The sequence below is a fragment of the Pelodiscus sinensis genome, chromosome 2 (genome assembly GCF_052426305.1).
Source record: "Pelodiscus sinensis isolate ZL-2025 chromosome 2, ASM5242630v1, whole genome shotgun sequence".
NCBI lineage: Eukaryota > Metazoa > Chordata > Testudines > Trionychidae > Pelodiscus > Pelodiscus sinensis.
The window spans coordinates 4535640-4551398 of record NC_143053.1 but is presented as its reverse complement, the minus strand read 5'-3'; the positions used below and the strand labels follow the sequence as shown (position 1 = coordinate 4551398).

General features: G+C 53.3%; 1 protein-coding gene across 2 annotated transcripts in view; it reads right to left on the bottom strand.

Annotated features, from left to right (window-relative positions):
- The window catches only part of ZC3H3 (zinc finger CCCH-type containing 3), a 345409-nt gene that overhangs the window by 30160 nt on the left and 299490 nt on the right, over positions 1-15759 (bottom strand). The gene's annotated exons all lie outside the window — the stretch shown is intronic.

Here is a 15759-nt window from a genome sequence, read left to right as displayed (position 1 = left end):
TCAACTAGCCACCAGTAGCCCGGCTAAGCCCCTCGGCAATGAAGTGCACACGCTATGGACAGAGATCTAGGATTGCTCCTGGGTCCTCTGCAGTAGATACTGGGAATGCTCTCAGGTGAGGGCAGAGGGCACCGAGATAAGAACATACGAACGGCCACACTGGGTTAGACCAAAGGTCCAGCCAGCCCACTATCCTGTCTGCCAACAGTGGCTAATACCAGATGCCCCAGAGAGAGGGAACACAACAGGGAATCCCTCTCCTGTCACCCATTTCCAGACAAACAGAGACTGGGGACACCATTCCTACCCATCCTGGCTAATAGCCATTGATGGACTTAACCACCATAAATCTATCTAGCTCTTTTTTGAACCCTGTTAAAGTTCTAGCCTTCACCACATCCTCTGGCAAGGAGTTCCACAGGTTGACTGTGCGCTGAGTGAAGAAAAACTTCCTTTGGTTTGTTTTAAACCTGCTGCCTATTCATTTCATTTGGTGACCCCTAGTTCTTATATTGTGGGAATAACTGAACAACTTTTCCTTATTCACTTTTCCACACCAGTCATGATTTTATAGACCTCTCTCATACCCCCCCTTCTGGCCTTGTACTTTGGGACTCTATGGGTCTACTGGATGTGCCCGATTCCCTTTTCTGAAAGGGTTTGAAAGACCAGCCCCAGAGGCCCTAGAGATGCCAGAGTGAAGTTACAGCATGGGCCACCCCTGCCCTCAGTGATCCCATTCTTCTGCCCTCTCCGGACTCTCCCCAGCGCCGTGCTCGCTTTCCCCTGTAGAACGGCAGACGCCGCACAGGGCTTCTCCAGGAAGCGGAGCAGCTGCTTGGCTCTGAGGAGCATACTGCTGCTTTCCAGCTGTTTCACTCTCTGACCAGGAGCAAACCTGGCAACTGAGACCCGCCTGCCCAGTGACCTGTGGTGCTACTGTAGAGAGCTCGGTCTCTGACAGTCTGGGTTTTCACCTGGCCCCGTTACCATGGTACCTGAGTGCCTCACAATCGGATGCCTTTATGCAGCATCTCCTCAGTACAGCAAGGCTCTTGGGGCCCTAGTCCGTCACGGAGATCCCCAAGCTCTATTCAAATATGAAGCCCCCACCAGCTGCATAGCAGCTAGCAGCCGCAGAGCACATGCTATTCAACAACCTCCTTGTGCTACCCAGAAAACCTCTCCACAGCCTCACGAGGCAGGGGAGTGTTAGTCCAATTTTACAGGTGGGGAAACTGAGGCCGGGCGAGAGACAACAGTGAGTGGCAGAGCGAGGAATAGAACCCAGGTCTGGCCAAAGGGCTGAGGCATCAGACTGTCCAGACTGTCCAATGGGGGAGCGTCTAACGTGCTGAGTGGCAGGAAGTGTCAGCTTTGCGGAGGGGAAGAGATCGTGGCAAGCACAGGACATGAGTGGAGACGCTCCCTGGCACTCTGACCACGCAGAGGACAGGGACTGTCCCAAAGCCAGACCCTCTGCCCTCAGCAGGCGGTGCCCTCTGGCTGCTGGGCTGCAGACACCAGTCGGCCCGCCACAGCAGAATGAGCGGCAGAAGGAGAGAGGGGTCGGAGCTGGCCCGCCGTTGCAGAATTAGCGGCGGAAGGAGAGAGGGGTCGGAGCTGGCAGTGGGACAGAGCCACCCAGGCCAGCCTGCCCGGGGCTGGCCTGGCACAGCACCTATCCAGCTGGTTGCAGCGCTGAGTGGCAGGAGGAGCTGCCCCCGAGCTAGTGTGGAGGTGGGGAGCAGAGAGGCATATCAGCCGGCATGGCTGAGGGTCGGGATCACGAATTGACCTGTCACCTTCCCCCAGCCCTTTGGGCTTGGGATCTGATCTGTTCAATTGCAAGTCAGCAGCAAAATTCCCACTGCCTCCAATGGAAGCAGGACTTCCGGGATGTGTGTGTGGATCCTTTTCTCCTTCTCCATTTTATGACCCTTTGCAGCATCTGCTGCAGCTGATCAGCCGGCACAGCCCACGGGGTACCAGCTTGCTCCTCCGCCAGCACCTACGGGAGGCAGATGGCACATGGGATGCAACAGCATCAGCGCGGTGAGCAAACGCAGGGCTCAGCAGCTCCGGCTGCAGGATCTCAAACTCCCCCAGAGCCAGGAACACGCCTGCCATGGCCTCGAAGACCTCACCACAAACCGGGGGGCCGCAGATGCCTGAGGAGGGCCAAGGAGGGCAGCGTGGACATCAGCCACTGTGTAAGTCAGCCTGACGTGCTTTGAGGCAGCTGCTTTCCCACTGGACAATGCTTCCACTAAGGCCTTGCTGCTGACACTGCAAAGTTACGATTTAACTGCCCTGGTCTGGAAAGCGATTGGGTAACACGGGCCACTCGCAGACCAGGGCCCACCGGGCGTAGCGCTGGACTTTAAAGCAAGGGGGGGCTGTCGGGAGGTTAGCTAATGCCTGCCATGGGCTCGGGAGATGAGACATGCTAAGCGCCATATTCTTACCAGGCAAAGCGATTGAGAAGTGGCCCAAGAGCAGCTCCCAAGGCCTCTTCCTACGGTGGCCTGGGAGGGTCAAAGGAGAACAAGTGAGATTCTGAGCCCAGCACGTGTCCAGCAGGAAGCAGGAGGCCAAGGCCTGGCTCTTGCTGCCGACCGTTTGCTCCCCCAGCCAGTCCACAATGCCTCTCCCACCCAGCATGGAGCCAACGGCGAGGGCACCGGAAGGCCCAGCCCAGCGAAGGGAGAGACACGGGTGGGCAGGACACTCAGGAACGCCTGTAGGCCGAGGGAATGCTACGTGAGCACAGAGAGGGCCCCAGGAGCAGCCAGACTCAAGGTGCCGTGCATGCCTGGAGCAGTATGTGCAGCAGGGTTTGGAGGGATGTGGCCTTTTTAATAATCCTGTTATTTCTCATGGAGGATGAGGGGAGATGAGTGAAAAGAGAAAAGAAAAGAGCCACTGAACTGAAGCAGGTAAAGGCTCTGCGAGAAAGAGATTTTACACTCCATCAGGGTATGGGGCTTGATGAATAGTACGAGGCCCAGAGACACGGGTACATTCCCTCCTATCCCTGGCTCGATTCAAGGCTACTGATCCACAGCCTGTCTATACAGCTTTTGGGGAGAGCTGCTAGCCGTCCCCGGCTGCCTGCCCCCCGACCACTGCACCTACGGCAGTGGGGCAAGGGTACTCGTGGCCGGGAACATTTTTACCCGAGAAGGCAGTGCCTGTGTGTGACCCTGGGAGTGGGGGAAGCCAGGAAATGCCAAGTGGATTCCAACACCGGAATCTAACTGAGCGGCCTGTGCGTGGAGGGGATTTGCGTTCTCAACGCTCTTCCTCCAGAAGTGAAAGCTGTAAACAAAAAACAGAAGCACTGCACCTCAATGAATTTCCCAAAGCCAAAGTGTTTGAGCGTGCTCAGCGGAGCCATTAAAAAAGACTGTAGCGAGCATCTTCCATTAACGTTACGACCGTGAAATATGACAATAAAATGATAGCCGTATGGTCGCAAATTTGCAGCCCGCCGAGTTGCTAGGGGTTTATCGTCACTCAAACGTGCAGAGAGCTGTAAAATGTTTACAGAAAGGGTCGTTTGCAGCTATAAAATCCTCTTTTCTCTCCTAAACAAGGCTGAGTGGAGCCATTTACAAACCCCTGAATGTTCATTGGGGGAAAGGGGACCATCTGTTCTCGCCAGGAGTTTGCAGTGATCTTCTCGAACAAATTAACTAAAATGGGTGCTTTCTAATTAAATTAGCACTCGATTGGAATGGTTTGCATTGGTGCGCTTGGTTACAATTATCACAGGGAGGACAGTTAGCGCTAGTGCAGGCTATTTAACTGGAAGGTGAAATATGGAAAAGCACATTACCTGGAAACACTTCCAGGCGGGGAGGGTGGCTACATTTCACCCCCCTCCGGAACCACTTCCAGGCAGGGAGAGTGGGTTAGATTTATTTCCCCGCCCAATGCCGCATAGATGCCTCCCCACCTTTGTAGGCACAAACAAGGTGAAGGACACAAATGCTGCAAGTAAATCCACAGGGCGGCTGCTCTCCCCGTGTTCCTGGCTCCTGCTGGAAGTAGGGATGTTAAATCTAGATTAATCGGCTAATTGAATAGTCGATGCAATTTGCATCGACTCTTCGATTCGTCAATAAGGGCACCTCCGACTGAAGTGTAGCAACGGCCCCAGGGTTGTTGCTACACTTCAAAGGCAAAAGTGCTGCAGGGAGCATGGGGCCAGCAGGGGACTCAAGCAGCCCCCGCTGGCCCCGTGCTCCCTGCGTCGTTTCCAAGTGGCAGCGCCGCATGGAGCCCGGGGTCAGCGGGGGAGTCCCCAACTGGCCCCAGACTCCACGTGGCGCTGCTGCTTTGAAGCACCCCCCTCTTCCCGCCTCTTTCTGATAGAGGCAGCAGGGCGGGGAGAACGACTAGTGTCGATTACCCACTAAGCACTGGCTTATCAGATAGTCAACTAGTCGTTCACATCCCCAGCTGGAAGAGCTTTCTCCCAGCTGCTCGCATGGGCAGGGAAGGCTGCCCACTCCAAGCCAGGGTGAGTGCCGGCCATGCCATCCGTGCAGCGGGCAGAGCGGTTCCATGAAGCTTGCGCTGCCTGGAAATAGCCCCCTGCGCTCATCTGCTGCCACGCTGGACACTGCTCCCCATTCCCACCGCTCCAGGGGAGAGGAGAGCGGGTCTGTCCCGGAGCTAGAGGAGCCACGGCCCCCGCCGCTGGAAGGCCCAACATGGACGTTCCTGTTGAGCAGAGGCTTGCCACGTGTCCGCCCACGTTCTGCGCCCGCCTCGTGGCTCCGAGCTGCCGCCTGGGAGAACGGCTCAGCAGGGCACTGGACAGGCCTAGACAGACGAGCCTGAAAGCGGTGGCGAAACCGTGGTCCTCACACTTAGGGTCGCCCCACCAGCATATTCAAGTTCAATACAACTTGCCCTGTCCACACGGGGGTGCCAGAACGTGTTGGTGGATGTATTCTAGGACGGCGGCTTTCTAACTCTCTCACTCATGACCCAGTTAAGGAAAATCGTTGATGCTGCAACCCTACATCCTTTGACTGGAGTGTGGGCTCCGGGGTGGGGCTGAGGATGAGAGCTTTGGGGTGTAGAAGGGGGCTCTGGCTTTGGGAGGTCAGGGCTGGGGCAGGAGGCTCTTACCTTGAGCTCCTCCCGGTCAGTGGTGCAGCGGGGGAGGGGAGAGGGTGGTAAGGCAGCTTCCTGCCTCTCGTGGCACCGCAGACCATGCTGCACCCCAGAAGAGGCCGACAGCCGGTTCCCAGCCAATGGGAGTGTAGAGCAAGTGTTGGGGGCGGGGGCAGTGCAGGGAGTACTGTGCGCTTTCCCTGCCCCCCACCCAGAAGCCGGGCCAGCTGACGGCCGCCTCTGGGGCGCAGCGTGGTCTGCGGTGCTAGGTCAGGCAGGGAGTTGCCTTAGCGCCCTCCACCCCGCACTGCTCACCTGATCCTCCTGCAGCAACGAGCCTCAGAGCCGGACATCCCACCACCCGTGCTGGGTCACAACTCGTTAAAAACTACGTTTTAGGAGCCACCTTTCTCCACGTCTGGTGTACACCGGAGAGACCAATCCCGCACTGAGAGGGCTGGGGTGCTGAAACTGAGATCCCCAAATGGCTGCTCAGACTAACTTCTGAGATTGTCTGAGCAGGGACGGGTCACTTCCCCTGAGCCTGTGCTGGGACATGGACTACACCCAGCCCTTGCCCCGAGTGTGCACAGGAAAGACCATGGAAAGGGACGGGGTGGAGTTTTCCAAGGCACCTAGGGGATTTAGCAGCACTGATTCTAGGCACGAGTCACTGAGGAGCTTCTGAAAACGCCACCCCCCCGAGTGTGCACTGGAAAGGCCATGGAAAGGGATGGGGTGGCCTAGGGGATTTAGATGGCTAGGCCTAGGGGATTTGAGAGCATCGATTCTAGGCACAAATCACTGAGGAGCTCCTGAAAACACCATCAAGGATGCACCAGGCACAGCTACCCCAGGAGCAGGTGTCTCAGCAGAGGGAGCGCCAGTGGCTGAGCTGGTGGGATATAGGCAGGGCTGACACACGGGGCCAGGAGAACAGCGGGAGGTTTGCCAAGCACTCCCAGCCCCTTGCCTAGAAGCCTGTAGCGGGTGACCAGCCTACCCCAGTCTAAACTACAAAGCAGAGAGAAGGGGGCCTGCAATCTGACGGCCCAAGGCCTTGCACTGAAAAGAAATGTACAACGTTTTAGTCCTGATTTTTAGTCCAAGCATAATATCGCCACCCCTCCCTCCCAGCCGTGAAGCCCTGGAGCCTTCAGTATCCCTCTCTCTAAACATCCAATACGCACTCGGCTTTTATCTGGATGTTCAACAGCTGCGGGACAAGGTAACTGCCTGTTCCCCAGTCGCCCCGGACTGCATGCAGCGCAGTGACGTCCTTGGTCCTGAACCACTCGGTTCTGCGCGGCACATGCGGGTTTATGTTCTTGTACGCGTTGCAGCCAGACAGCTCGTCAGTGCGCAGCGGATGTGCTTAAAAAGTTTCAGGCTGGAGGATCCAGCGGGTTTCAGAGATGTGCCCTGGGGCAGCTTCATAATCTTCACAACGGGAAATTCCGTTACGACCTTTCCAGGGTTCAAAGGTTGTGCACCGAAGGCTGTGTTTCATATGCACACACGTTTTGTCGAGAACCCACGAGGCCATGGTGTGATAAAGACCTACTCAGCCCATGTTTGAGAAGGCTGCATTACTAATGAGCGGCCATCCTGAATTTATACCAGCCAAGCGTCGCTGGCTTGCCTCACCCCACGTGGGAAGGGAATGTAGGGAGACTCTTTCTCCCTCTCAATCAAGGGCCACATCCGTGAGGGTTTGGTTTGGTTTTCTTTTTACTTCTCACTTGTGTGCAGTCGTCAACTGATTTTTCTGTCAGTTAGCAGCCCCCGACCCAAAAAACATTCCTCACCCCGATATAAATTAACAAGGTGAAACTGGACAGGGTCCAGAGAAGCACAACACACATGATGAAAGGCCTAGAAAACATGAGCTATGAGGGAAGACTGAAGGAATTTGGTTTGTTTAGTTTGGAAAAGTGAAGACTGAGAGGGGACATGATAGTTTTCAAGCACCTACAATGGTGTTACGAGGAGGAGGGAGGAAAATTGTTCTCCTTGGCCTCTGAGGATAGGACAAGAAGCAATGGGCTTAAACTGCAGCAAGGGAGGTTTAGGTTGGACATCAGGAAAAACTTCCTCCCTGTCAGGGTGGTGAAGCACTGGAATCAATTGCCTGGGGAGGTTGTGGAGTCTCCATCCCTGGAGATATTTAAGAGCAGGTTGGACAGACATCTCTCAGGGATGATCATTTCTGTTGCCCTTTTCTAACCCTTTTCCAATGTCAATATATCTTTTTTGAGATAAGGTGACCACATCTCTATGCAGTATTCAAGCTGTGGGCGTACCACGGTTTTATAGAGAGGCAATAAGATATTCTCTGTCTTATTCTCTATCCCTTTTTAATGATTCCTAACATTCTATTTGCTTTTTGACGGTCGCTGCCCACTGCATGCATGTCTTCAAGGAACTATTCACAATGACTCCAAGATCTCTCTCGAGTAGTTGTAGCTAAATTAGTCCCCATCATATTGTATGTATAGTTGGGATTATTTCTTCCAACGTGCATTACTTTACAGTTATCAACATTAAATTCATTTGCCATTTTGTTGCCCAATCACTTAGTTTGGTGAGATTTTTTTTGAAGCCCTTTGGTTTGAACTATCTTGAACAGTTTGGCGTCATATGCAAATTTAGCCACCTCACTGTTTACCCCTTTCTCCAGATCGGGGTGGCCAACCCATTTAAAAAGAGAGCCAAAACAGTGGCAGAAAAAATGCGACGAGCCACACCAGAATTGTCAAGCCAAAAAAAAAAAAAAAAAAAAAGCAAGCACCCCCCCAGAAGAGAATTGTTAAGCAAAAACTTTTAAAAAGGAGGCTGCCCCTTTAAGAGGTCTGCCATCTTGGGTGCGCTTTTTAAAACCCTGCAGCTCCGACCCAGTAAGCACAGGGAAGCCAGCGGCAGCAGGGGAGCTGGCGAGGGCCATTGGGGGAGGCACAGGGGCGGCTTTGCAAGTCGAACTTTTGGGGGTATATGGCTTGCAAGCTGCGGGTTGGCCACGGCTGCTCTAGATCGTTTATAAATAAGTTGAATAGGGCTGGTCCCAGGACAGACCCTTGAGTGTCTCCACTAGTTATCTCTCTCCACTCGGAAAACTGACCATTTATTCCTACCCTTTGTTTCCTGTCTTTTAACCAGTTATCAAGCCATGAAAGGCCCTTCCCTTTTATCCCATGACAACTTACTTTGCTTAAGAGTCTTTGGTGAGGGACCTTGTCAAAGGCTTTCTGGAAATCCAAGTACACTATATCCACTGGATTCCCCTTGTCACATGTTTATTGACTCCCCTCAAAGAACTCTAGTAGCTTAGTAAGGCATGATTTCTCTTTACAGAAACCATGTTGACTTTCCCCCAACAAAAAAATCCATCTAGCCCAGTATCCTGTCTGCCGACAGTGCAAACGCCAGGTGCCCCAGAGGGGGTGAACAGAACAGGGAATCATCAAGTGACCCCTCTTCTATCGTCCAATTCCAGCCTATGACAAACAGAGGCGAGGGACACCATTCCCACCCATCCTGACTAATAACCATTGATGGACCTAACTTCCATGAATTTATCTAGCTCTTTCTTGAACCCTGTTAAAGTCCTGGTCTTCACAATATCCTCTGGCAAGGAGTTCCACAAGTTGACTGTGCGCTGCGTGAAGAAAAGCTTTTTTTTGTTTGTTTTAAACCTGCTACCTATTCATTTCATTTGCTGACCCTATTTTCTTATGTTATGGGAACAAGCAAATAACTTTTCCTCAATCACTTTCTCCACACCAGTCATACCTGGGCAAACAGTTACATCCTATTTATTGTACCTGGATCTCTGTCTTCTACTCTCACATCCCATCTCCAGCAGCATTTTATTCCACTGGGATGGTGCTTCTGCTGGAGAAGCCAAGTCCCAGCCCCAGCTGCCTTTTCTCGGCTCTCTCCCCTAAGACGACCAAAACCCAGAGTAAGAAAAAAATGCTTCTCTTCCCCCCCCCCTACCCCATGCCCTTTCCGCCTGGTGCGTCTTTATCCTCCATCTGACACCAGTTCCCTTCACCCATTAGTGGCTGAGTTACTCCGGGCTGACAAGTGCAATTCATGGCATTTCAACAGCTTTCTTTCTGTGGATTAATTGCTCCATCTTCATGGCAGAGCTAAAAAAGTCTGATTAACTCCCTGGTTCAAGAGCACTTCCCCCAGCAGCCAGCAGCCGCCCTGCCACTGAGATCAAAGAGAGCTGAAACAGGGCCAAGAGGAGGAAGGAGGGGGAAGAAATCACCGGGATTCAAGAGGGAAGCCAAGCACGCCTCTCCACTTTGCATAGAAAAGCCTTTAGAGCAGGGATGATCCTTGCCCAGAGGGCATGGGCTGCTAGCCGGGGCCCACTGCTTAAGCATTTCAAGAGCAGGCAGCCAAGCAGCCAACCTTCAGACACACGTGCTCAACGGTGACCTAAGGAATATGTTGCTAATCCCGGGAATTCTTCCCCCCCCATACATCAAGATGTCTTGAAACTTCCCAGCCTTGACGTGGCTTTTACACTTCGCTGCCAGGCTGATCGCAGCTTTGAAGTTCCATTAAGCACAAGAGACATTTCTCTCCAGCACGGGAGACTGGGAAGGAGACTCCAGTGAGCTTTCAGTCCCTCCCCCACACAGACCCAGGGAGATCTCGCTTCCATTAGGCACTAGATACATGAGGCACTGCGGAAGCAGAACATGCAACAGAGGAAAAATTAAAGAAATGGATTTGTGCTCCCTGTGTCAGAGAATCCTAGAACACTAGAACTGGAACAGACCTCGGGAGGTCATAAAGTCCAGTCCCCTGTCCTCAAGGCAGGACCAAGCAACATCTAGATCAGCCCTGACAGGTGTCTGTCTAACCTGCTCTTAAATATCTCCAGTGACGGAGATTCCACAACCCCCCTAGGCAATTTATTCCAGTGTTTCACCACCGTGACAGGCAGGAAGGTTTTCCCTAATGTTCAACCTAAACCTCCCTTGCTACAGTTTCAGCTTCTGGTCCTATCCTCAGAGGCCAAGAAGAACAATTTTTCTCCTTCTTCTTTGGAATACCCTCTTAGATACTTGAAAACCGCTATCATGGCTTCTCTTTTGCAAACTAAACAAGCCCAGTTCTTTCAGTCTTCTCTCGTAGCTCATGTTTTCTAGACCTTTCATCATTTTTGTTGCTCTTCTCTGGACCTTCTCCAATTTCTCCACATCTTTCCTCAAACTTGCTGCCCAGAACTGGATACAATTCTCCACTTGAGGCCTAATCAGCACAGAGTACAGCAGAAGAATGACTTCTAGTGTCTTCCTCGCAACACTCTGGTTAATGTATCCCATAATCATGTTTGCTTTTTTTGCAGCAGTGTCCCACTGTTGACTAATATTTAGCTTGTGGTCCACTCTGACCCCTAGATCCCTTTCTGCCGTACTCCTTCCTAGACAGCCGCTTCCCATCCTGTATGTGTGAAACTGACTGTTCCTTCCCAAGTGGAGCACTTTGCATTTGTCTTTTTTAAACTCCATCCTATTTACCTCAGACAGATTCTCTGGTTTGTCCAGATCATTTTGAGTTATGACCCTCTCCTCCAAAGCACTTGCAAACCCTCCCAGCTTGATATCATCAGCAAACTTAATAAGCGTCCTCTCTATGCCATCTAAATCCTTGATGAAAATACTGAGCAGAATTGGTCCCAAAACAGACTCCTGAGGAACCCCACTTGTTATGCCTTTCCAGCAGGATTGTGAACCATTAATAACTACTCTCTGAGAACAGTTATCCAGCCAGTTATGCACCCACCTTATAGTAGCCCCATCTGGGTTGTATTGCCCTAGTTTATCAATAAGAAAGTCATGCACAACCATATCAAATGCTTTACTAAAGTCCAGGTATACCACGTCCACCGCTTTTCCCTTATCAACAAGGCTTGTTATCCTATCAAAGAAAGCTATCAGATTGGTTTGACAGGATTTGTTCTTTACAAATCCATGCGGACTGTTACCTGTCACCTTTTCATCTGCAAACAACTGGAAGATAATTTCCTTAATTACTTCCATTATCTTCCCTGGCGCAGAAGTTATGCTGACTGCTCTGTAGTTTCCTGGGTTGTTATTTCTTTTTTTATAGATGGGCATTGGATTTGCCCTTTTCCAGTCTTCTGGAATCTCTCCCGACTTCCAAGATTTTTCAAAGTGGAAAGCGACCGTCTCTCAGCTCCTGGAGTATTCTAGGATGTATTTCATCAGGCCCTGGTGACTTGCAGGCATCTAACTTTTCTAAGTGATTTTTAAACTTTCTTTTTTTTTATTTTAACTTCTAAAGCTGCTCCATTTCCATAAGCCTTCACTACGTTGGGCATCCATTACCATCTAACTTCTTGGTGAAAACGGAAAGAAAGAAGTCGTTAAGCACCTCTGCTATTTCCACGTTTCCTGTTCTTGTTTCTCCCTCCTCACTGAGCAATGGGCCTATGCATCCTTGGCCCCTTCTCTGCATCCAGCAGCTCCTTTGGCACAATTAGCTCCATAGACCTTCCTGCTGTGTCCTGAGTCAGACGGGTATGACTGGGAGACCTCCACGCTCGGGGCTTTCTCCATCAGCAGCTCATGGGCGGAGTTCTCAGCATCACTGGGAGGAAGCACACGACTCTGGCCCCTAGTGGGGGTGCCAGTGGACTGGGTGGTTCACAGCGTGTTGCTGCAATTCCTCAGGCTGTCCCTGCTCTGAGACTTCCCTGGGCCATGCGGCAGGTCTGCTGTAACCCACTGAGGGGCGGATTAAGAAGGGGGGCTCAGTAAAAAGATCTCCGAGCCGCCAGACGTGCAGATCGTTTTGCGAGGCCCCTGGGCTGCAGCCATTAGGGCCCTGCAGGCAGTGGGGAGGTGGCTCCACATGCTACCGTCCCCCACATTGGGCAGGCACCATCCCCACGCTGCCCTCATGTGCAGGCTCCATCCCCACACCTCCCATTGGCCGGGAATCCCTGTAGGCAGGGGGGCGGGGGCTGTGGCGACTGTAGGCAAGTGCAGGGCAGTGCAGCTCCTGCCGAGCCACCAAGGGGAGCTTCCCCAGGAAAGCGCCCTGCACCCACCCCCCTGCCCTGGCCCTGAGCTCCTCCTGCATTCTAAGCCCCTAACTCCCCCCAGACCCACACGCCCACCCTCAGCCCAGCTCTGAGCCCCTCCAGCCCACCTAACCCTGCACCCCACCCCCACCTCCTGTCCTGAGGCCCCTTCCACACTCCAAATCCCTTGGCCCTAGCTGGGAGCCCCCTCCTGCATCCCAGACGCCACATCCCCCAGCCCCACACCAGAGCCCTTGCCCCCTCCCGTAATCCCCCTCCCCCGGTTCAACTCGCAGCCCCCTCCTGCTCTCTGAACCCCTCATTTCTGGCACCACCCCAGAGCCCAGGGCCCTCCCACAAATGTAACAGCCCTGAGCTCCCAGAAGAATTAATCTGACCCTGAACCCGCTGGCCTGATCTTCCGAGCTGTGAGCCCCACCCAATTCCCACTAACTCACTGGAGGTGGCGGGGCTCAGTGCTTCTGAAGGTGAGGACGCAGTATGGGGACTTGGACACACTGCAGGAAACACTGGTTTCATTCCCTAGATCAGAGACTACAGAAAGGGGGGCAGGACTGAGAGACCCAAGCAGCCGACGTGGCATTTACACCCCTGCCTCCCCTTCCATCAAGGGATATCGGAGGTAGGGATGTCCCAGCCCGGCTGGCATGCCAAAGGGGACCTTCAGCACCCTGACACAGCAGCCAAGTAATCCGAGGCAGGCTGAATTGGTGTTGGTATTGCACACGCACCCGGTGCCCCGCTGTGCTTGGTGCTGTACAAACACACACAACAGAAACAATCCCTCTCTCAAAGAACTTGCCATCTAAGTAGGTTAAAAGGTGCCCCCTTGGCTTTCTCCTACGCTGCCTTCTGGGCCCGCGGTTCTTCCTCCTGTCGCTCCATGGGAACACTTGTGCAGCGCTGCTCCCTTCTTGCTATCCCGTTTGCCCACAGCACGTGCCCGTGACTGTCACAGTGTGTCAGAAAAACAAGGGACCTTCTTGGAGGCAGCATCCTTAGCCCTGGAGTTAACACAGTGTCTTTGCCGGGGGCTACTTTCAAACCTGGGGGCTACAGCTCAGTGACACAGGCAGGTACACGGCCACTCATTTTAGGGAGAGAGGGTTAAAAAAAAATCCAATTTTGTTACCACACAAAGTTTCACTCCAGTTTTCTCCCGAGACATTTTTCATTTTGGATAAAAAATTTCCCAAACTAAACCAAAAATGGTTTTGATTCAGTTTTCCATTTTCATTCAAAAATGTTTGTACTTGGATTTTTTCTGGAAAAAGTCCAAACATGTCAATGAAACCCACCTGCGCGCAGAACGCTTTGACGCATGAAAGGCCATTTTCCATCGAGAACAGTTTTCTGATCAAAACCAAAGTTTGGAGAAGCTGTAACTGACGAGCTGGCACCCCTGTGCCTTCCCCAAACACCTCTCTTCTTCTGCAGCACAAGAAGATTTACCCGGCGTTGCTCGGGTCCTTCGCTCCATCCATCTTGGCTTTTCTCCATTTGAATCATGGGTATAGGGCTCAGGATGCAGCTGCCCCAATCAGAGAGGACCACCCCAGCCCTCTGTCACTTGAGCAGCTTAGAGAAGCACCTCTCTGTGGCCGCTGCAGCTCCAGTGGGCACAGCCGGGGGAGGGTGCATGTCCCCCGGCTGGGGCAGGTCCAGGTTCATCTGCCCCCTGCGCTCCCCAGCCACAGTGAGGACTGCAGCAAACTGGGCACTTCCGCTCACTCCCTGATGAAGGGGAACAGCCGGCAATGTTCCCATACGAATCCGGTGGGGGGGGGTGTAACGGGGAGAAGAGTCATCCCGGAATGGGGGAGGGGAGGTGCCCCCAGCCAGCACCTTTCACTTTCCCATTTTTCCTGTCACAACCAAACCCTGACCTGGCTGTTCGTTATGACAAGAGGAAGCTGCCTACCGAATTGGGCGGTTCTAGCTCTTACTGTCTAGGAGGAGTTCTTGAACAAGCAGACAGAGGGTATGTCTACACTACTACCCTGGTTCGAACTAGGGTGGTAGTGTAGACATACCCAGACAGACTCTCTCAAATACAGAGTCGATTGCGCTTTCTGGGACACCCCACAAAGCAGCAGGATCAGTTCCATTCTCGGGAGGAGCCAGGCACTAAGTAGCAGGAAGGAACCGCTACAAATCCCCAAATGACTGGCAGGAGACAAAACGAGACTAGAAAGGCAAATGCCTGGGCCGATCTTGCCAGCCACAGGAGAGTGGGGGCTCTGCTGCGTGCGAGACGGTGCCGCCAGGCCAACGGGGTGAACGCGTTCTGAGCCCATACGGACAGGTTCCTGTGCCTGGAGCAGGGATCTTGTTCCCCAGTTTCAGCCTGGCACCAACACCCTCCCCTCCGCCCCAGAAAGGGGGAGCAGGAGAACAGACGTTAGCCACACCCCCAACCTGGAACCTCTGGGCCAAGGTGGCTGGGCTAGGATTCACTGAGGAGTCAGGCCACATGGCTCCCGTGTAGCAGCTGGGTGACCCTTGCCCTCGCTCTCCTCCTCCGCAGGGCCGCCCCGTGTGAGCGAATTGATTTTGGCATCTGAACCACTTGCTACTGAAAGTTCCGTTCCCCTGCTTCCGTTTTTGTCTCAAGTTTCTTAGTCGCTTTCCCCCTGCTGAAAGGCGCACGAGGGGCGGCGCCGGAGACCAAAGGGGAGAGGCGGCAGCCCGGCACACCGTCCTGTCCTCGCCTCAGCCAGAGTCCCTCAAAGCCCAACAGGGGAGTCTCCGGGACACATTCGGCACTTCACCTCCCCGCCCAAACTACCAAAACGCGGGGGGGGGGGGGGTTGCTAGGCTAGTGCTAAGCAACCGGTTCCATGTGGTGCTGAACCGAGCCCTGTTCATGTCACAAAGGCCCAGGAACACCACAAAAATCTGCCATTTGTTCACCGCCTGCTTTACTCCTCGGCTCCCCACCGGACAGCGGCTGCCTCTCCTTAACAAAGCAGGCACTGGCCCCACCTGGAAGTGCTGGGAGGTTTGAAAAGGACAGCCAACGGCTACGTAACTGCTCAATCCTCATTCCGGAGCAAACAGGCCCTGACTCCCCAGCACACACGGTGGCAGATAAAGCAGAAGATGTTTGACTGGAGCTTGCTCTCATGGTGGGTGGAGCCCTGCAAATCCTCAGAGATCTGCTTTATATCTGTGGGCATCCGTGGATATCCACAGCTCATTTGCATGGCTATGGGCACGGGTTCAAATGTTGTGCCTAGAACCCTGCAAATGTGCAGATGTCCACTTTATAGCCACAGGTATCCACTAGGGCTGTGAAAGTGCAACCGTGCAAACGCTTAACCAGGCTCCTTGGTTAACGTTCACAGTTACATGCAGGCTCACGATTCATGCACCAGCTCCCGGGGAGCCATCTCTGCCCAGGGCTGCTGCCTCTGTATCAGAGGCAGCAGCATGGGGAAGCAGGCAGGAGCCGGTACAAGAGGGGAGCCAGCTTAAAAGCGGACACTCCATGCTCACCAGCTCCCGGGGAGCCGACTGCTGTCCCCCTTGTAACCACT